Genomic DNA, 23,319 nt, shown 5'->3' on the forward strand with positions numbered 1-23,319 from the left:
CGAGTGTCTTAGATCGTTGGATGATTCCCATTCCAGGTTATGGATGAAGTCTTCCAGGTTCTTGAATTCTGCTTCAAGTTGATTTTTACTTGTGAAGCAGAACGGTTTGCTCCTTTCCTAGCTAGATTGATTCTAGCTTTTTCATTTCCTTCTATCCCTTGGTGGTCGGGCACCCAGAGTAGGAAGATTTTATTATCTTTGTCTAATAATTTTTTTTAATTTTTAATTAAAGGAGACGGTAACTCAGCATTTACTTTATCTTTTCTGAAACGCCAAAAGGGCATATCCTCTGCCCATAAAACGTAAAATAGTGTAATTAAAATATGCAAAAGCAATAGTAATACAAAACTAAAGCTCAGCATAAAAAATCTATCTGGGATCGTTCTTTGTTACGGCGATAGTAATTGCAGATATAGCAGCGAGTACCATCCCCGCAGCAAAAATGGTCGTCGTATAAATCAAAGCGGCTGTTCTCGACAATAATGCAATATTGAGATGTAGCCGGAGATAGGGACGAAATTAATTTCGCCGGCTTTTTGCTCGGAAATGAAGTGGAAAGCCATTGGCGGCGAACGAGGAAATTGCCAACGGCCCTTATCGGATCGATGCCATTGCCAAATTATGTCGCTGAAATAGAACGCGCGCGGTTATATCTCGCCCTTCTACGAATATGTTGCGACGAAAAAAAATTATGTACTTTTTTAGTTATCAGTTATCAGGAAAATATACTGTTTAAAACTAAGGTTTAAAATAGGCATTTTATACCTGTCCTAGGTACAACTAAATTTAATTTTTCTAGACATTTTTTGGCACTTTAAACCTCATCCAACTAAACGAAATTTTATGACACATTTATAATTTGCAACAAAGATAAATAGATTTTACACTAGTTTGAATCGTACTTGAACAGCGTGTCAGGGACAGTTCTGCATCAATTATTGGTGCATTATAATTTACGATTTAAGTAGAACAACAGATTTTTTTTTCTTTTCTAGACGTACGAATATACAGACTACTGGTTAGCAAAACTGTTATTTTTAAATAACACTTAAAACTGGTACTGTTATTTATATATAACAGCTTATAATAACAGGTTTCTGCTATTTTGGATTTTAATGCTAAACATCTCATCATAAAAATGTTGGGACTATTTAAATATTTTGAATGTGTTTATTAATTATATTATTAATAATTAAGAAAACAGTAGTGTTTTAAACAATTACCATTAAGTATTATTTAATAATTTTTTTTTTAAGTTCTGAGTTAATATAAGTTATTAAATTTTTATAAAATTTTATTTATTTCATTAGTTGAAAAGTACCCAATATTTTTCATTGGACAATTTCTGAGCAACAATATTTTGATATCATTATTGATGACAGGTAAGCAAATTTGTTTTTTAAAGAGTTAAAAAATTACATCTGATTAGTTATCAAAACGTGCAAATTTAAATATATAAATAAAAATTACTTAAGTATGGCTGCAAGACAGAACGTTTTAAATGCAAATAAATAAGTTGCATCACACAACTGAATAAAATAGAGAGCATTATTTAGAAAAGTCTATTTAATTCAGTTACTAATAATAATTATTTTCATTGATACTTTTAAATGGTATATTAAATGTTTTTGCTACCTTTCTTAACATTTTTTCTTACCATATCGTAGTACTGACACATACTGATGTCAAAAAATACAAAAAAAAACACAAAGAATACTTTGAAACTATTGAAATAAATTCAGATTGTCGAAATGTTTTAGAATAACCTTCATTGTTTAGGACACTATACATATTATTACTAATTATATAATTATTTTTATATTTAAAACTCTTCAATTATTTCTCTAATCATTATTAAATTAATCACATTTAATACAGCATCCAATAATCAAAATGTCACAAAATCAAATAAAACATGTCATAAAACCCCCCTCCACACACACAACTATTATTATTATTATATTGTAAAACATACAACCCGCCCCGAAAAAAGCATCATTCGCTATTGCACACCAAACACGAAAAAAAACCTGTTATTTTCCATTTCTGCTTTATGGGTGGTTGCGTGACAATGATTCAGCCTACTGCTTATTTATACCTGTTATTTTTCGGAACTGGTTGGAGCAGTATAGAATTTCGTTGCACATTAGGGTGCCGAATTGACATCATGAGCTGAGTTGGTCACTTCGTACCGCAATTTAGACCTGTCAACAGCTGCGTTACGTTATTTATAAATAACTGTTGTAAAATAACAGATAAATAAATATCAACCCATTTCCAAACACAGATAAAAAGAAGTTTTTCCATCAGTCTACAGGAAACATACCTATCCTAGACAGTACCATTACCTTAAAAACTATGCAGTATATTATCAACAAATCACTACTATTTCTCGTTATTATGTTATTAAATAATAATATTGTAAAAAATAAGTAGAGCACATTTAGATTTAAATTAATTTAAAATATCGAATCATATTAAATTTCACGTTTTCAGAATGTAAATAAACACAAACAAACTAAATACTGAATACAAGTGGTTACATTAAATTAAACATTTACTGGAAATTATTTAATAATATGTAAATATTTATGAAAGCTAAACGAAAGTAACCATATAGATTATATATTGAAATTAAAATCAATTAACATAAATGGTGGCTATTTTCGAATAAGTTAAAAAAAATAAAAGTATTCAATAATATCTTGACACTGACATATATTGCCAACGAACCGAGTCATATAAGATATTTAAATTTCAATAAAACTGCTTACTGATTTCTCCTATATTTTTTAATAGTCATAAAATTTATATGCCATATTTACCATGGTTTTTATTTGACATATTATGTTATTCAGTCTGTCGATGTAGTTTTCAATAAATTAGGATCCCAAAAATCAAATATATGAGGGGTTCAAAAGAGAGCTGGATCAAGTCCTAGAAGATAATTATAGAGAAAATGGGAGTTAAAGTTTTTTAATGTTACTTAATTAAAATTAAATACGCTGGAGAAGAAAACTTAACACAATGTTTTATTATATTTTAAATTGTATAATTGCAAACTAAAGTAACTCAGAATACAATTGTGGCCATTTTTAAGAGTTTGTTTATCCTTTTTTGGACTTCAACCATTTTATCTCTGAAAGTATTTAAAATTTTAGATATAAATTGATTCATCGGTACACTCTTCCTCGTCATTATGGGATTTGTTTACTTGACATTGTCTATTAATAGTGTTTTCTTCGATTTCTATAAAAATATGGTATATAGGCGGGGTAAAGGGAAGAATATTTTTTATGTGTTGCTTTTTAGAGTGTGTTACGTTACGTCTACACGAAAATATAAGATTTTTCATCCTCGTGCATTTTTATTCAGAGACAATGGGCCTGATGAATAAAGAGAAGCAATTGCTTTATCTATAGAACTATCTTTGTTGGTTGTTTACAAATTGTATAAGTCTATTTCAAGAAATTTAAGTAAAAGCATCTGCTTAACTTTTATTCATAAGACCCAATATGTCAGATATCTAAGTATTAGTAAGAAAAACAGTCTAACTCATTGATGAATATATATAGTTAATATATATTCATCAATAGAATAGATAAGTAGTAGTGAAAATAATGATAAATCACACTGTACTGTCCGAATCGATAGAATCTGACCGCTCCATATAATTAAAAATAAAAAACGGAACAACCGCGCGTCGTACTCGCCCTCCGAAAGTTCGGTAAAATTAGAACTATATTTTGAAGTGAAATTTCTTTATACGCGATGGGAGTAAAGATTCAAGGCCGCGACACACGAGCTAGCGTCACGCCAAGGTCGCCAAGCGTCACAAAAATGGTATCGATCTTGGAGCGTCGTAACCTTAGAGTCGTAACTAACGAGTTAGGGGGTGAAATTCGGAATGTAGATGAGGCTCTTCAATCATCTTTTCATATTTTCATATTTTGACGACGTATCGTGCACTAGAAAACACTATAATCAATGGACCTATAATCAGTTTTGTTTACATCTTCATCATAGTGGGACTAAGGATTTGGTATAGGCTGTAGTTAAACTGCCGTTAAACGGTAGCTTACTAAAATGCCGTTAATAGGTATGACGTCGTTGATGTGTCGCACTTGACGGCTTTATGAAATATAGGAATTATATAAGGACTAACCAAAGCTATCCACCCCACCAAATAACCAACGCAACTAACCTCGACACTAATAAAAAAAATTTAAAAAACAAATATAAATTAGTAAAAACCAACCAACCCCACCAAATAACCAACTAACCAATGAATTAACACCCTCCAAATAACCACGCTAACCAACCCGCCAAATAACTAAACCAATCCAACCAAAAAGAGTGAAACCAATGAAATAAGATCACGCTATAAGCAAAAAAAATATAAAAAAGTCTCGTCAGCGTGAGATTTGAACCCCGGACCATTCGCTCACGAACCGATAGCCTCAGCCACGGGGCCACAGGTGCTCTTGCAATATGATGCTTATGGCTAGGCATTACTTTCCGCCGACATGAACGACGTCACAATATCTATTAACGGCATTTTAGTAGGTTACCGTTTAACGGCTGTTTAAGTACATCTTTTGATATATTGAAAAAGAAAAATTTGGGTCGATTTCGGCATAATTAGGAACTGGCTACAGGATGACGCCCTCGACATTTCGAACCGATGCCTCTAAATGGACCAAATCATCAGGATTTTTCTTAATTATGAGTCGATTGGAACCAAATTCGGCACATGGATAGAGGTACCCGAATGGTGCCCTTAGACGGACAGAGGGACAGACGGACAGACAGGCAGACGAAAGTAAGAAGAAGTTTCACTTAAAATATGGGCACATAGTGCACACACTATTTTTTTATTATATAAAATTATTCGTAAAAAAAACAAATGCAGATGTTTTAAATGACATAAATACAATAAACATACAATACTAAAATAAACATATAATAGTAAATTATAAATTATTTTATTTAGGTCAAAAACCTATTTGTATATACAAATAAAACTATGTACTAATAAATTCACTTATTTCTATAAGATAGAGAAAATATTTAGTCTTTAAAAAAATCGTACATATCTTGAACCATGCCTTTCATATATTTGGAAAATTCTTCGGAAAGTGCTAATAATCGTACATGTACTCTGCCCTATTGCTGCAGTAACTCTTTTCTTAATTTTTCTGGTGTAATAAGTAATTGAACGTATATGTTTCCGACAATAAGTAGTATACCTTTCATATATTCAGCTTCCTACATGAACTCCTTTCGTGGATAATGTTCTTTAATATCTAAATCAAATTCTTTGAAAAAGGCTGTTAACGCGTTATAATAGTCGTCCTATTAGAGATTTATTTCCTATGTTTAGCAAATTGCTCCAGAAAATCGTATTTAGGATTCATAGTTACATAATTATTGCTAAAAAATAATTTATTAAAGGATTCGCCTAATTTAACTTTAATTTTGTAAGAGTGAGATTCAACAGGCTGTGTTGTTATTAAAATTCAAAGATTAACCAAATGTTACTGATGAGTAAAAGTGACTCTTTTCTCTTAGATTATTATTATATAATCAATTTTTAAATTTACGTAAATTAATTTACTTTCACCATAACAAAACTGCAACAGATATAAATATTAATTGTATCTTTAAGATTAAGGATAATAAATAAATAGATATTTATATTCATATTAAGATTAAAAATAGAAATATTTAATATACTTCAAATTGAAACATAAATTTTATACTAAACATGTAATAATACAGGGTGTTCCATTTTAAACTTTTCTTTATTTTGGGACATTCTGTACATTTTGAAAATAATTTTAAATTGTAGCTTTAGTAGTCCTCCAACGAGCCCATCGCTTACAGTTTCTATAAATCCAATCATTTGGCTACAATACTTACGAATGAGATAAATCTTCATCATTTTCAGCTTATTCAACCATTTCCTATTATGGTGTAGCCTCATTCACATACTCTCTTTGTAGTTGGTCCCATTATTGTCTATTGTTGGCTATGCGGACCCAAGTTATTCCTGCTAATTTCCTAATATCAAATGTCCCATCTCAAGTTTGGTCTTCTTCTAGGTCTCTTAATTCCTCGTGGATACTATACTTTAATTTTTGTGGTATATTATGTAGAATGTAGAATGAGTAGAGGGGGGGGGGGTTAATCACTGCGACCTTAAAGATCTATTGTGACCCCCTTCCTTGAGTCATCATACAATCTATAACCCATCATACCCCTGTTGTAGAGGGGACAGGGTATTTCCCATCCTCCTCTGACAACAGTTTTTCCTCCGAGGGTACACACCCTTCCACGGTTGGAGTTTGGCCCTCGGTGCCGCTTTTCACAGTCGAGGAGCTGGCCTCCGGCTGAGGAACCCGTGAGGTGAAGGCTGGAGGATCTGTCTCTGTTTTCCCCACCTCTTTAACTTGGTCTCTCCTTAGACCTGATACCGGTGTTGTCCCGTATCTATAATACTGGATATGTCCAGTCTCTTTCTCTATTATTATAATATAGAGAAATATATTAATATATTATTAATTATATATTATATTAATTATTATATTATTAATTATATATTATATTCTCTATTAAGTATATCTCTTTCTCTATTGCCTCCTTGGATTTGAGGTCAATTCCTATTGTGAGGACCTGACCATGACTCTCCTCCCTCGAGTTGATAACTCGCCGACTCGATGTCCTTACATTGAAGTTCTGACTTTGGTTGGATTAGGCTCAGCAGGTAGGTGGTGTCTTTCCCCTTGCTCCTCAGCAGAAAGACCGTTATGGCCGCCCCTTTAGGGATGTTTTCTCCCTTTACTGCAACCAGTTCCGGCCCTTGCCAATTTTTAAGCTTAGGTGCGATTTCCACCAACCAGTTCGCCGATTCTTGAGATACACAATCTATGAGGATCATGCCCACCCAAAAGTGTATCCCCGCAAAACGCAGCTGACCCACATTTTGTAGATCGTTGTGTTGCGATCCGATCGCCATTACTTCGTCCAGTATATCCTCTTCTAGAGACGTTTGCTGGTCGGTGGTCAGAGCAACCTCTAGGAAATCAATTGGCAGCACCGCCATTTTCACTTGTCCAGCAATAGCGACAAAGCTGGTGATACATCCCTGCTTGCCTCCCAGTGTTGGACGGCTTTTCATCCTGGCTTTTTTCTCTCCCTGCCGGAGAAAAGGTGAGAGGTTCTCGCTCCCTCTCTTGCCCTTTGATGGAGATGAGTCAGGTTGTTCCTTGGTTTCTTTACTCTCCTCTTTTCGGAGGAGTGTTTTTGCTTTTGCTTCCTCTGGCGCAAGTCCTTCGTGGAGAAGGCGGAGGTATCTCCGTGCTTCTGCTCCGCTAGGACTTACTCTCAGAGGATCGTCTAGCCCGCCTGGTTGACCCAGGCCGGGTAGCATTTTTGTATCGAGCGTCCAGTAAACCGAATCTCGAATGCCCGAGCTCGAAACGTATCGAGCGCACGGTAATGCGACAAAACTCGGACTACCTTACGCTCGATTCATTTCATGCGAAACCTATGTTTATAAAACTCTTAGTAAATAATGATAAGTATGGTTTGAAAAAGGATTAGGTGAATAAAAAAAAGTAGTAAATTAAACGTTATAAAAATATATTACAAACAAAATTCTAAAATGTAAAAAAATGGTAAACGAAAAAAACACACGGACAAACTCTATATTTAACTCTAAATATTTATTTGGCAAATTTATTTTCACCAAGCCCAACATTTTTATTAACGCAACTATTAAGCGAATGAGGAGCTTTAGATTTATTTACTCTAAGACTTCCGACTTTTCGTCCCGCCTGCATTGCTCTTCTACCTATCATTTTTATTTTTCTCCGAGAAACAGATGTTGGCTGAACTGCAATTTTTTTGCCTTTTCTCGTAATTTTTTTTGATCCGACAGTCAAAGATCGCGGCAAGTGATCAAATTTGAAAGCTGTGTGTAAACCACTCATAAGGGTTGAACTGCTATTTATATTTTTATGGTAATTCTTCATAAATTGTTCAACGGCTGGACAGAAGCCTATTGGATCAGCTTCTAATTTTTTAATGATATCTGCATTAAATTTGAAAATAAATTCACACCATTCTTTTTTAACGTCATTATTGTTGATTGCAGAACATTCCATACATGGTTCGCTATTTGTGAAGTCAATACTATTACAGTCGTCGTCGTTACTTGTATATTCTGCAATAGGCGTAGGTAAATCATTTTCGGGAAAGTCGACTAGTTTGAGAGGTAACATGATTTTTTCCGACGGTTCTTTTCCAGTAGTGATCAAGTACAATATTTTCCTACTTTCGAGTGACAAAGTATTGCAAGCGTTTGTTATATTAAAGTGTTTTATTATTGCAGATTGATGCTCGCATATTTTTCCAGTGATACATACAGGGCAAGAACATATATTGCTTTTCATATCGACGAAATATTCTATTCCTTCATGAGAACTGCTTAGGACATGGTATTGCATTTCACTCAATTCTTTTATTTGGTTTGGCGAAACATCTTTATCATTTGGAGATAACCGATTTAACGTTGACTTGCTAATCTTATTCATTATTAAATCAAGTAGTCTTTGTTTATAGTAACTATCGAAACTACTAATGATGAAATCAGTTAACTGTGTAAGGTTATATGCTTTAGTTCTTTCCAGGGAGATATCTTTGAAGAGACGAAACATTACTTCGACATAGTTATTTGTATCAGCTCCACGTATCATTAAAGATTGGCGATAATACAAACACCATACTTCAATTTGTTCAATTTTACTTTCAATGTATTTTTTGTATTGTGGATATTGATAATATTGGTAAAACAACGCCAAGCTTTTCTCCAGACTTTCTTTCGTTTTTGACATGAGAATGTTCCTAAATAATTTATACAACGATTGTCTATATTCCTTTTTAATTTCATTTTTAGCGAGCTGTAACCATTTCCATACAGCTTTTAAAACATGGAAACTGCAAAGTAGTAAACTCGATTTTGGCCAATATTTTTTTAAAACATTTCGTTCTGATAAATCATCATCTGTCATTATGACTGCAGGCGAAATTTTAAAAGGCATTATTTCTACCAAATCTTTTAAAGCACAATCAAAAATAGAGGCTTTTTGGCTATTTGTAATTATGCATCCTAATGGTATACCCCCTGCTGGTGATTGGGTGGCAAAGAAATATAACTTGTGATTTTGCACATCGCAATTACTCGTAGCATCCACGAATAATATTTCTGATGCCTGAATTAAGTGCCTTGTAGCACGCTGCATTATTGGGGTGCATAATGAAACAGCATAGTCTTCTTCGTTATGTGTAATTTTAAAAACTGTGCCAATGGAATGTTTTAAATTTTTTTCCAATTGGAAAAACATATTTTCACCTGATCTATCGCCATAATGGCCTTTGAAATGAGCTTTCCACAAGTTGGAAAAATCTTCTTTAGAAGGAAAATAGTGTCTGTCACATACCATTTCATCGTATTGGTCACCTAGCTCTTCCATTTTACTAAAGCAGAAACTGTTATAAGCTGAAGCAACTGAATGTCCCCTTTCAAACAATTGAAAAATTTCTTCCTTTGTTTCTTTCCCTATTGGCCTTTTTGTCAAAGCTGCCACACTATTTCTTGTATGATTGTGGTCATTTTTGATAGTAATAATACATGGCCATTCTTGAAGCAAATTGTCAACATGCTTAGGCTTGGTTCGGGGATGAAATACTTGTTTCTTAATAACGACTAGTAACTCTGCAGGACAATTAATATTTCTGGAAGAATGTTCCCTTTTTCGACCTTCTTTCAATTTATTTGTTTTTGTTTTAAACTGGCAATGATAGATTCTTTTAAACACATGCTGTCGGGCTTTTTCGGTTGGAGTAGCTATGGTTTTAGTGATATACCACGTATTTTTTGATATTAGTTCCAGATCGTGAACCCATTGCTAGAAAAAATGTAGGTACTTCAGAACTATGCCACATGCGCAGGCGTAAAAGGGGATATTTTTGTGTGGAATTTATTTCTTTTTACATGATATAAACTTAAACTATATTTATTTTTTTGGAGCCGTGTATTTTTCTAATGAATTTTTACCATAGGTGATGGCTTTCATTCACATTACAGTGATTTATTTGTTTTTTGATAATTATTGTTAGGATTGGAAAGTGAAATTTGTTTTCTTCTATCTCATCCCATTACCCAAAAGTTAATAATCCATCAAAATATATGAATAGGTACCTACAATCTTTTCTAAAGCACCTATTTAAAAAATAAAACATTCAGCAAAAAATCACGCTAATGCCAATAAAAACCTCCATCCATTGTAAAAAATCTTATATCTTTAATCGTTTTGCCATCATAATTAAAATCAATATAAAATAAGTAACTGCTGATTTTTATTTGTTTAAAGCTCCAAAATAGTTAAGGACATAAAATATTCTTTGCATATTTAGTAAAATCGAAAAATTCAATAATATACAGGGTATTTTTAAAAAATGATCAAAGTTGCTACTACTTTTTGATGATGCGGCAACGTCGCAGCTCTTAAAAGATTTTAGATCGATAGAGCATCATCGTATATGTAAACAATAAAAAATTCAGAAAAATCCTATGAATCGTTCTCCGTACTTATATGTCTCATTAAGCCGCGTACAGACAGAACAAAACATCGTATCGTAACGTCGTCGCGCAACAGTTTGTTGTTACGCATCGACCAACGGCCCGTTTCATTTAAATTGCATTAGTGTTGCAGAGTACGATGTACCGTCCACACTTGTTGCGCGACGATGTTACGATACGATGTTTTGTTCTATATCTGTACGCCGCTTGGCAACCGATTAAATATTTACCTTATTGTATAATGGTTATTTTGCATAGTAGGCAAAAAATTACAAAAACGTCCCGAGGTAAGTTAACAAGGATGCCAGAATATGATACAACCTTACAAAAATAATTTAAAGTTAAAAGTTTATGCTTAATCAAAATTCATGCAAATTGCATCCCATTCTAAAGCACCCTGTATATTTGGAAATTGAAACATTGGGCGGATTCAGCAGAAGAAATCGATTACTAAAAATGCGTTCGGATAGTACACTTTTTACGCAATTTAGTATTTTTTAGTACGATTATTTTTTGGGAAAAATTGTTCTGATTAGTAATCGATTAGTATAATCGATTTGTTCTGCTGAATCCGCCCATTTAGCAAAAAACTAATAAATCACTGTGATGTCAATGAAAGCCACCCTCTATAGTATAAAAATCATTACGTTACATGCTTCCATTAAGAAAATACACGGCTCCAGAAAATGTCAAAAAAAAGTCAATATCTCTCTTTTTGATTTTTTAGTATTTATTTAATTCTGCGTTATAATCTATACAAAATTAATTTCCCTATACTGATGGTATTTATTTCCGTGTTACTTATCACGAAATTAGTTCTACGCAAATAAAAATTTAATACAGGTCCCTTATTTCTATTTCTCTGACTACCCTTAAAAAATCTGATAACATTAGATATTTCAATATTTAGATAAGAAACAATGTGGAACGAATCCGATAATTTTGTATCTACTACTTTTCATTTAGGCGGAATACATACAAAATAAAATCGATAAAAATATATGTACATATTATATTTGATGTAATTTATTTAAAACATTAAAGTTGGCTACCTACTACTTTTCTACAGGAACAACATTGTAATTCTGATATAGCTGAATCTGGCAATATTTATGGTTTTCTAGCAATAGTAAAGGTTATGTATTAAACTCTCTTATTTACTTACCTCAACTTCTTCTTTATTATTAAAATTTGTGCGGATTTCGCTAGAGTTGACAATTTTATATTTATAATTATTTGGCCACTCCATACTTAATTAAAAAAAACATTTAACGAAATTTACAACGAAATATACATACGCCAATTCAAAACTTCTCCAGACTAGTATCGAGCGTACGGTAGCTTGACAATTGATCGGGATATCGGATGCTCGTTTTAAGACAGACCTCGGTTAATACGACGGTAGCCGATTGCGATATACTGGACGCTCGATACAAAAATGCGGCCGGGTAGACAAAACGGTATCTTATGTCGCTTATTGGGTCTAGAGATAGGCTCACGACCCTTGCTGGAGAAGTTGGTAGCTTGTGTGCCACTTGTGGAGGATGATCCCAAGCAAGTGTCAGCCGCCCCTCCTGTAGTTTCCTTTGGAACTTTTATTTGTAATGTTCCCAGTGTCGCTAGGTACATCTGTTGTCCGTTCTTCTTGCAAGGTGTCCTGCCCATCGCCATTTGAGGAATTTGACTCTGTTGATGACATCTATTACATGGGTCTTTTATCGTATCCACTCTATTCTTTTACATCTTTTACGGTCTCCCTTGGTTACTCCCAGCATATTTCGTTCCATTGAGAGTTGTGCGACCTGAAGTTTCCTTATAATGTCCGTTTTAAGTGTCCAGGTTTCGCATGCATAGGTCTAGTAGAAGATTGGTAGTACACATTGGTCGTATGTTTTCTTCTTTAGATACAGCGGCATTCTAGATTTAAATATGATTTAGTTTCTTCCATAAGTACTCCATGCTAACTTAATTCTTTTGTTGATTTCTAGTAGTAAAGATACCGTGCTGTGCATTAGTTGTCCCAAATACAAAATATTAAATAAGGTTTTTTTTAGAATATTTCGACCCCAGAAACACGATTATGAGGTTTCCGGTGATTAACCATTTTCCCCATAGAGGAGCTGCATTTTCCATTGTTTCTTAGTTTCAATCTACTGAGGTGTTCATTGAGAAGACAGTGTCCTATTAAGAAACCCGTGACATCCAAAGATTTTTCTTATTTTACTTCCACTGTAACATAAATAGTCAAAAAAATAATGTTGAAAATTTGGAACTTTTTAAAAAAAATTTGGATGTTTTTTTAGTTTTTATTTAAAAACCATAATTTCTTAGGTAGTAAATTAAATTTACAGGATAGAAAACCCAGAAAAGACCAAGTGGTTCTCAAAATTTAAGCAAAAAAAATATTTTTTTTGAAATTCTCAAAGTAAAATAACTCAGGAGTAAAATAACTCAACTAAAGAGGAAATATGTTTCTTCTTTATCGAGATCTACCAGCCCTGAAATATTTGCACTTATTTAAGACTCACCCTGTATATTAGAATGTCTTTTCTTTCCAGTAATTCGTTGTACATTACTTTAGTTTTTGCTAAATTTATTTTAAGACCTACTTGATTGCTGGCTGTATTTAGTTCATTAATTTGTGCTTGTAGTTCTTCAAGACTATTGGCAATTAGGACTATAAATATCATCAGCGAATCTGATTAGGATATTCTCCATTTATTTTTAATCCTTTGTGTTGGTCCAGTCCAGTTGACGGAAGATTTCTTCTAATGTTGCTGCAAACAGCTTTGGGGATATCAAGTCTCCCTGTCGTACTCCTTTGCCAGTTGGGAACTCTGGGGTCGTTTTGTATATCATTACTCTTGCTTTGGCTTCTTTGTACAAAGAAGACAAAGAAAATCAAAATGAATAACCCTGTATAAATATATCTCCGTCAATGAAATCAATAGCGAAATCTAAATGTTGAGTATTTTATTCAGTTTAACAGAACATTAAAAGATACTTATTTAGTTTATTCCAAGGATAAAATATTTACACTAATTTATCGATTTTAAATAGTTAATTTAGAGCCTCATTCTTGCTGTGTGTCGGCAGATAAATTCGCACCCGGAGGAAACAGATTTATGTTAGAGGATGTTCACCAAAGACATTATAAAGATAGACCGAACATCTCATTCATAAATACTCGTTGGTAGTGTATCAAACATTCCAATGTGTCAAACAAGGACAGAAGAGACAGAGAAGTCTAAAATTTCCGACCCCGGCAACTAGGCGCATTTGGATTGTTCTAATGGCCAGTGGCGTATCGTTTTTTGGAACGAATTTAATTAGTAAAGTAAAAGTAAAGTAATTAGTAAAATTTTTACTCCATATTAATATACTACATTAACACTTTTTCGTCAGATGAGTTGTGTTATAAGGTCTAATAATAATAATAATAATACAATTAATATCCCACATATACTTATGTTGAAACGCTAGTAGTTTTCGAAAATCGGTCCAACGTCGATTTTCAATTTAAACTTTCAGTTACTTCTATATAAACTTTCAGTTACTTTTGAATATTTACAGGGTGACTCAGGCTTCCGAAACAGTTCTATATTAGGTTTGTGGTTGGTGACTTTTCTTTCAATTTTTTTCAGAATATGGAGGCATTTAGGCACATTTTAGACATTTTTGTAAACATAGGTGGCCGGAACATATTTTCAAACCAAAGTTGTAGATTTGCCATTAAATTTCCATTCCAGAAATACCTAGGGTTGCCACTTGTCCTTTTTGGAATAACTTGTCCTTTTGACTTTTTTTGACTTAAAAAGTCATTTTTATTACGTATTTTCCCTGAGAAAATTATCTACAGCAAACAGAAATATTCTGTTCGCCCAAATTTAATTAGGAATGTTATAAAACTTAACTTATAAATAAATTTTTCTTGTTTAGAGTAGGCAACAATATTTAGAACTTCCCGTTTAATCTCAAATGATAGTTTAGGTTTAAGTTTTACCTTTTTTTTATCTTAAAAAGAACTTTTCAAAATTAGTACCTAATTAGTAACGATTTAGTTAGTTCGCAATCGATAGTTTCCTGTGAAGTACTGTGTTATAGCTGTTTAATCTTGTATTATTAATAACTTTCTATACCTAAAATCAATATTTAATGAGAAAATTGTGTTTTTTTTGAAAATATAAGACAAGATTTGACTTTCGGTCTTCTTCTTGTATTATGATGGCTCTGATACGGGGCAATTGAGTTTTAGTCTCGCAATAGAAGGCATTTATCATTAAAAGTATAAAATCTGTGTGTTACAGTATGGGATTTCTGTCGCATAACAATGAATACCTATTACGTTTATTTACAAATCCATTACTTTTAAAGGTAGCTTCATCAAATTTTAGTTAAATGTCCTAATCTTCATGAACTGTATTAAGCATATGTATTGCGGTTTGAATCACCCTGTATGTTGACAAAAATATTTTGAAAATGTGCGTTACAATGGCCCCCATCTTATGTAAAAAATTGAAATAAAAATCACAAACCAAAACGTAATAGGTAAAAAGCTTTTTTGGAGGCCTGGGTCACTCTCTATATAGGTATGTATAAAACTAGTAGCCTAAGAATTATTTACAGTTCGTCCCATTCTAAAAAAAATTAAACACACCGTACAAATAACTCTAGGAAGATGTATTTGTACAGTGGTAAAAAATTGTCTAAACAAGGCCAAAGGAGCAGATATAATAAAGCAATAAAATGTAAAAAGGGTCGGGTAAACATCTTTGTTTATTTGTTGAGCAAAATTCCTTTAGAATATCGTATATAATGACATAGGATGGAAAATAGGATGCAATTTTAAGAAGAAAATGTCAATTTCTGGCTTATAATAAAGTTTCAAATGTAACGTTTATATTCAAATTTATTATGATCTACAACAGTTAGGTAGTAATTGAGACGAATTATAATTCAATTACCGGCCACTACGTTCTTGTTTTAATAGAACAAAATTCAACAAATATAATTAGAAATTATTTTAATTGTGAGAGAGGCTCCCTTGTGGGAGGCCTATGTACGATACGGCGCGGCGGAAACAATACCTACCTGTGAAAAAGACAAATTCGGGTAATTTGAGCTTATTTGTCCACACATTTGACACTGTCGTACCATATTGAAAATTCGCAGATTCAAAAGTACATTAAACAAAAACAAAAACTACTGAAAAACACTGAAAAGTTCACTTCGGACTTGATTCCGACTTCAAACACACCGTAAGCTAAACCTAGTACGCTATAACGGACCATGGGCCATCGCGAGGGGTGGTGGGATGGGCGCGGGCGGCTCATTTCATTCTGGAAGACTAGCAGCGACGTTGCCAATAGTTCTAGACGTTTCAGCACATTAAACAGTAAACATGTCCTTTAATAGTAACGCATATATTCTCTGGTTAATAACATATTATTACGCATGCTTCTTTAAAAATAAACTATTAATTTAATTAATTAAGAAATTGAGTTTTACTGATATCCGGTGAAGGTTTTAAAGTCACCTTTTCTGCAAATCAAACTAAGTAGATAGGCGCAAATTTGATATGTGGCAATGTCGCCTTCTCTATTTCAGTTGGTTTTTACAGTACGTAGTCAACCTCCGAATGTTTGATCGGGTTAAAATGCATAATGTGATATCTGTTCTTCCTAAATCTATGATGTTCACAGAACAAGTCGGATCCTTTTTTTCTGCTAAGATTTAAACGAGTCGTAAACAACGTTTTTTAGTATCGCCGGCAAATACTCATTAGCATATTATTACGTTGCTAAAAGACGTTCGTAATTTCTCTCCAGGCTGTATTTATGTGGAATGTTTTCTCGAGGCTCTTTAGAGAAATGAAGAATAATATTATGTTCTCGAGTAAAGTCACTTTTTTAAGTGTATTTTGTTATTATCATAATTAGTGTTTTTTTTTGAAAATTTCATTATTTCTTTCTTTTCACGCCTGTCACTGCGTTAATAATTATTGTTGGTACTTACCAACAAATGGGCTTTTTAAAGTAAAAGTCACTTTGTGTTTTCTAAACACATGGCCAAAATTATTGCATATAACGATATTTTTATTTATTTTGGACCTAATATGATTCTCTTTATATTTTTGGACATATTGGCTTACTACACGACTAACTAATATAAAATTAAAAATCTGTTCAACTAGGCTGTTATAATTTTATTTCATAATGAGTGGAAATCAACAAAAACAAATTTCATTTTAAAGAGAAAATATTGAAAACAATTTTAATTATTTCTCACAACTAATAGTCTGTATTACCTCCTCGAGCCTCAATGCAAGCTGTGAGACGACGTGGCATGCTCTCAATTAAATTGTCCAGAAGATGTTGAGGAATGGCTTTCCATGTTTCGCGCGCACCAATTTTTTAACGGGGAGGATCATTCCTTTTCGCAATATGGCGTTTTAGCATGTCCCAAGCATGCTCGATCACATTCATATCTGGAGACATCGGTGACTACCCAGTTTTCTTATACCCTCTTCCTCACAAAATTCACGAACCGCTAAAGTGCGATGGGGAGGAGCATTATCGTCCATGTAAACAAATGCATCCCCCACTGCCCCCCGAAATGGACGTACAATAGACGTCTCTAAGATATGAGGCACCTGTCATTGTGCCATCAATAAAATCAAGGGAAGTTCGAGCTCCGCGCATTATACCTGCCCATACCATAATGCTTCCCCCCTGAAACGGGACACGGGGTTGAGCTGCATCCAAGCGTGCTCGTCTTCCAGATGCTCTCCAGACCAAAGTTCGTCGCGAGTCTGATACTAGGCCTATTCTTGTTTCATCACTACACATTACGAAATTCCAATTAGGTTCATTTGCTCTCATCTCCTCAGCCCATTGTAGTCCCGTAATTTTGTGTTGTAAATTAAGCTTCGGAACACGTAGAGGCCTCCTTAAATGTAATCCTCTGTCATGGAGTCTTCTTGCTATGGTCTTTCTTGAGACATTTACTCCTTCAAGGCGAGCTAACTCATTTTTAATAACAGTACTAGAAAGCAGGGGATTGCGTCGTGCAATTAGAGATATTTGACGGTCTTGCACAGCAGTAGTAACTCTCTTTCTACCTCTTCCAGGCCGGTCTGTAACCTCGTCTGTCTACCTGATTTTTTTCAATATTCGCGAAACATCGCTTGGGTTAACTCCTACAATTTCAGCTATTACAACTTATCGGTAGCTCTGTTGAAACAGTGTTACTATTCTGACTCTACTAAACTGTGAAATAATGTTTCTAGGAATTTTAAGGCCAAAACAATGGTCAAATTTCTTCTGAAACCCAAGAGACCACAAATAGAAATGCGCAAAAATTTGTAATAATATTGGGTCTGAACGATAAACATTGTTTACCATATCCATTTTAACAAAAAAATGTTTATTACAAATTATCAAAGCTATGTATAAAAAAAAGCTTCCTTAAATTCCTTTCCGTATATTTTTAAACGATATTGTCGCGACCCCGTTTTAGAGGGTTGCGGCTAGGGACGTTTTAGGTATCGAAGATCATTAAAACAATTAATATATATAAAAACAAAATATAAATTTATTAAAGAATTAAATGCATTAGTTTAGGTAGGAGAAATGTCAAGCAGAATACCTTTTGACCAATAAAATATACTTAGAGAAAATATATAAAAAATATAAACTTACTTTACTGTCATTATGATACTTGGAGAACTCAACTGAACTGAACAGCATGACTTCTTCATTCGTTCTCCCCGAGAGAGCCCTCGACTCTCCTCTGATTTACTTTTTAATTATTCTCCCATATTGATATTTACAACAATAAGAATTAAACAAAGTTCACCTTCAGATCTTAGTATGACGTCAACTTGTTCTACTTTAATTTTCATTGTGCAAATATTATGTTTATAGAAATATATTTTATTTAATATACTGGGTGATTTATTTTAATGATAAATACTTAAATTCTTGCTCTTGACAATATATGCAATCATTTTGGCCATGTGTGTATGTTCCACGTACTAAGTATGGCCGCTTTTTGCAAGTTTATATATATTTTGATGAGAAGTCTAGTATTTTAGGTGCCCGGTGGCGTAGAGATACAGGCTCTCGTCTACCAATCTCAAGGTAGTGGGTTTGAATCCCACACCCGGCATTGCATCAGCCGACTATTTTTGTTAAAATAAAAATAGTTTGGGTACCTAGGTCGACTCAGCCTTAAATGAGTACTTGGGATTCACATTCCTGAGGTAATAATAGGCAGTTGAAGCGTAGTGCTAGCCACATTACCTTCCTTGTATACCGAACGGCTCTAGTATAGCAAGTTGTACCTTGCTACTCCCAAGGCGTTAAACGCTATATACGGGAGCTATTATTATTATTATAAGTCTAGTATTTTTATTGATTCTAGGAGATTTTTTGGAATCACTCCTGCGGTGGATGAATAACTGGTCTATGGCAATTTTTTCTTGTCTCTACTGTTCCTTTATTTCGTTAGTTAGCCCCGTGTATTTTTGGATTTTATTTCGGTATGTTGCTTGCAAATTGTTATTATTTGGAATATCTATATCTATAAGGAAAGTATGCTTTTTTAATTCCCGTCTGTCGCGTTCAATGTGTTTATCTCTTATTACAGTCCTATCCCAATAGATTCTATGTGTTTCGTTTTCTAGGACTGGTTCGGGTATGTAGTTGTAGTAAGATGTTTTATCTGCTTTTAGGTTGTACCAGTATTGGTACCAGTACCACCAGTTAGGTTGTATCAGTATCTTGTAAATTATTTTACCTACATTATCGTGTCTCTGTTTATTATCTGTGCTATCATGCTACACGCACTCGTGATATGTTGGATATTTTCGGCAGTTTTTCCACAACTTCTACACTTATCTGTAAGAACTGTGCGATCTTTTACGATCCTTGTTATTTTTATTATTATCTCTAATCTAGCATAGTATTATTTCTAAAATAAATATCTTTTTTGAATAACAATTTAAAATCATCAAAAACATAGCATGTAGAAAAAGCCAAGTCTCGCAACGTAATTTCTCCACTACAAAAAGTTGTAAATCATGTAAAACCATGCCAGGTTATTTTATTTAGTTTTTATTAAAAGACCTATTTAACAATTTTGTTATAAATTGTTAGTATTAATACTAGACATCTTTATTTGTGTAATAATTATAATGACTTGGCAATTGCACGATATGATATTCTACTAGAATGTAGAATGTTTAGGAGGCGAGTTAATCACCGCGACATTACAGATCTATTGTGTGTTCCCATTTCTTGAGTAATAGCGAGTTATCATACAGTCTCAGGGCTTTAACAAAAGCCAGTATCTGAGATGGCTCCACAGAGGCCAGCTCTCCATCCTCGACATCAGCCGTATCAAAGTTCATGGCACGAACAGTCGTCGTCTCGGCGCAGTCAGTGTTGAGGTGTTCTGGTGTTTCCCCATTTTCCCCACAGGATCTACATTCGCCGATATTTGTTAGATTCAGCCTACTAAGGTGCTTGTTGAGGAGACAGTGTCCTGTTAGAAACCCCGTGACAATCCGAAGATTGTTTTTACTTAAATCAAGACCTTTGATTTTTCTCGGTCGTAAGTTCTGAGGAACTTTTTTGGGAATATTCTACTAACTAAAACACTTTATTCTTAAGTGCACTGTTTAGATTTACTTGGTAATCAAAATGGTAGATTGTTCCTTCATAATTATGGTCCCTTGCAATTGCCAAGTCATTATAATTGTTGCGGAAATAAAAATGTCTAATATTGATGCTAATAATTTATAATAAAATAATATTGAATTTGTGCTTCAATAGAAACAAAATGAAATAAACTTAATGGTTTTACATGAGATCTCGCAACTTTTTATAGTGGAAGAATTGCATTGCGAAGCTTAACTTTTTTTACATTTTTGATGGGATCTCATTATTTTTGTAGGTCATCCTTCTATTTATTTCTCGAGTAATATAATATTAAAAAAGTTTAACTAGCGATTTTTCATAAAATTTTTAATTATTATTGTTCTGTTACATTAATATTGAAATAAAATCAGACAATATCAAATCGATTTATTTTAGTTTTCTAACTTTTTTTCGATTGGAAGGTCAGTTACCGGCAGCGGCCATACATCTAACTTTTTGTCAATAAGAGTGATTCGAGATTTTTCATTTTTTCCTTTCGTTGTAAGCTTAAAGCTACCTAAAATTCAAAATTTGAAGTTTGTGAAACTTCTAAAACTCGTTCTAATGAATATAATGATAACTTGTGATACATAATTAAATATAAAATAATAAAAGGAACTATTTTTAAACTGTAAAGTTGAAGATGCATCCAGAAAAACGAAGAATATAACAAATGCTTTTTAACGCCCACCAAAAGATGAAGCTAAAAGTTTCTTTCTGAATGTATTTATAGGTATTTTTTGTTGAACTGTTTTTTTATTACTGTCATTCTCATTATCTTGCATTTTGTAATGGATATAACTACATATTGTTATTGACTTTCATTACTTTCCCCTTCGCAATATCTTTCTGATGAGATACCTAGTAAATGAGATTTTTGTGTGCGGGTACTTTCTCGCATCGAAGCGTTAAGGTTACAGGGAAAGTATAATATTAAAGCCAGTAGCTAAGCTATAATATACTTAACAACAAGCTTTAATAAGGAGTGACTATACAGTGCTTACTAAATAAACGAATCACCGTTTTATGCTTAAATTTGTAATAGAAATTTGTGCTCCCCATTATGTTTATTTTGCAAATTTTTATGAAAATAATTTCATTTCATACTGTTTTTGTGCCAAATAATAACACGAAAATGAGTTTACACGGTGCCACTACCATGCCAGTGCTGGCGTATTAGTGAAACTGACGCCAGCTACTTGTTACTTGTTAATTCTTACGTGAAAATACCTGATCCCCTAGAGTAAATATCGTAGGATCGAAAGAAAAACGGGGTCAAAAATGGCTGGGAATGAATCGATGATTATTTTGGCAAGGTCAAAAGGTTCTCTAGATTTCATTTACTAAAAATTGATTTTAATTATTTTTTCGATAATATGGTAGTTTACAACACATAAAGCTTCATTCAGAACCTAGCAATTAGTGGAATAAATTAGTGATTTCAATAATTAGACTTTATAGTTTTTAGTTTACGATCATTCACAATGTCCTAAAAACAAAATTAAAATTAATAGAATATCTTATCAACAGTTTGTTGTATCCATATAGAGAAAGCTTATAAAACAATACCAATAACTTTTGATATTTCTAACCACAATTTCTTTTGACGGATAAATAAAAAAAAATCAAAGAGCAAAATGACATTTCTTGCAAATTTTAAAGCATAATTAGTGGCCAAAGTTAAAGGTCTGTTAACTTTTTGCATCAATTGAAGATTACTACCACTAATTTAGACGTTCTGAATAATTACATTGATATTAGAGGAACAAACTTCTACGCTAATTGAATCCTAGTGGTTTCAATTAGCGTAGAAATTTGGTCCTTAATTAACACGTAACATAATTCATAATTCATCACCTCGAAATTAGTGGAATACATTAATATTTATTCCACTAATTTCGAGTGGTGAATCACAAAACATCTCCCTTTAGAACTTTTTCTTTAATAGCCATAAACGGGAGTAAAAGACTATCCGTGCGAAAAAGCACTAGAGGCGCCACCGGTCATCAAATGGTGTAAAAATTGCGAAAATTTAATCATCTTATTTTTGACACAAGGGGTCGCACTTAATTTTTATTAATTTTAATTAAATTTTCATTGTTTTCAAACTATATTATTAGATTTTGTTGTATGTTGTAAACTTATAAATGTTTTCTTAGTATAAAGTTACATTATATTAATTTAAATTATATTACATACAGATTTAAAAGTAGAATATTACGACATATTATATCAGTTGCCGTCTAAAATGTCATCTTAATAACAAAAACTTTAGGGTGTATTCCGTTGCTTACCTTGGTTATGGTTTTATGTTCCGTTTCTATCGGTTTCCTGAAAGTTTTCTTATTACGGAACACGCTTCCTGAAAAATTCGGTTATAACTGTCACCAAACCAACCAACGCGAGAAGGCTGGTTTTTCTAAAGGTTTTCCTGGTTTTGTTTGTCAATCAATGTCATTTATGTGACAGAAATCAAACAAATATTGGAAGTTCGAGTGAAATTCTCATTTAATTTCTAAAATTTGTAATAATATTTTGTATTTACATCCAAAAGCAATGGAGGTAGGCAGTAAAGGTAAATAAATTTCATTAACTAAATAGAATTACTTTTTAGGACCATTTAAACTGATCATGCAGCCATTGTTTCTTAAAAGTCAGGAATATTTAAAGAAAACATGAAAAACAAGACAACAAGTAATCGTGAATGTTTTGTAAGCTATAAAAATATAAATATTGATTATATTTGTTTATTTATTACTGATCTGTTTTAATATTGGACCTGCAAATCTTCACTTGAGCTATGTAACGAGTTTAAGAGTTTATTAATAAAGTACTTTTCAATATTAAACTCCATTGAAAAGAAGCAGACGTAAAAGCAGAGAATAGGTACATTAAAAATGAATAAAAGATAAATTTTATAATAGAGGTATTGAAATTTAGAAAACGTCAACATTTGACGTTTCCAATATTTTA

The 23,319-nt window shown here is 32.9% G+C and overlaps 1 protein-coding gene across 1 annotated transcript in view; it reads right to left on the reverse strand.

Annotated features, from left to right (window-relative positions):
- Positions 1 to 23,319, reverse strand: part of LOC115889573 (whirlin) — a 331,512-nt gene that overhangs the window by 73,245 nt on the left and 234,948 nt on the right. The gene's annotated exons all lie outside the window — the stretch shown is intronic.

The sequence above is a fragment of the Sitophilus oryzae genome, unplaced genomic scaffold, assembly GCF_002938485.1.
Source record: "Sitophilus oryzae breed Bouriz unplaced genomic scaffold, Soryzae_2.0 scaffold_815_pilon_pilon, whole genome shotgun sequence".
NCBI lineage: Eukaryota > Metazoa > Arthropoda > Insecta > Coleoptera > Curculionidae > Sitophilus > Sitophilus oryzae.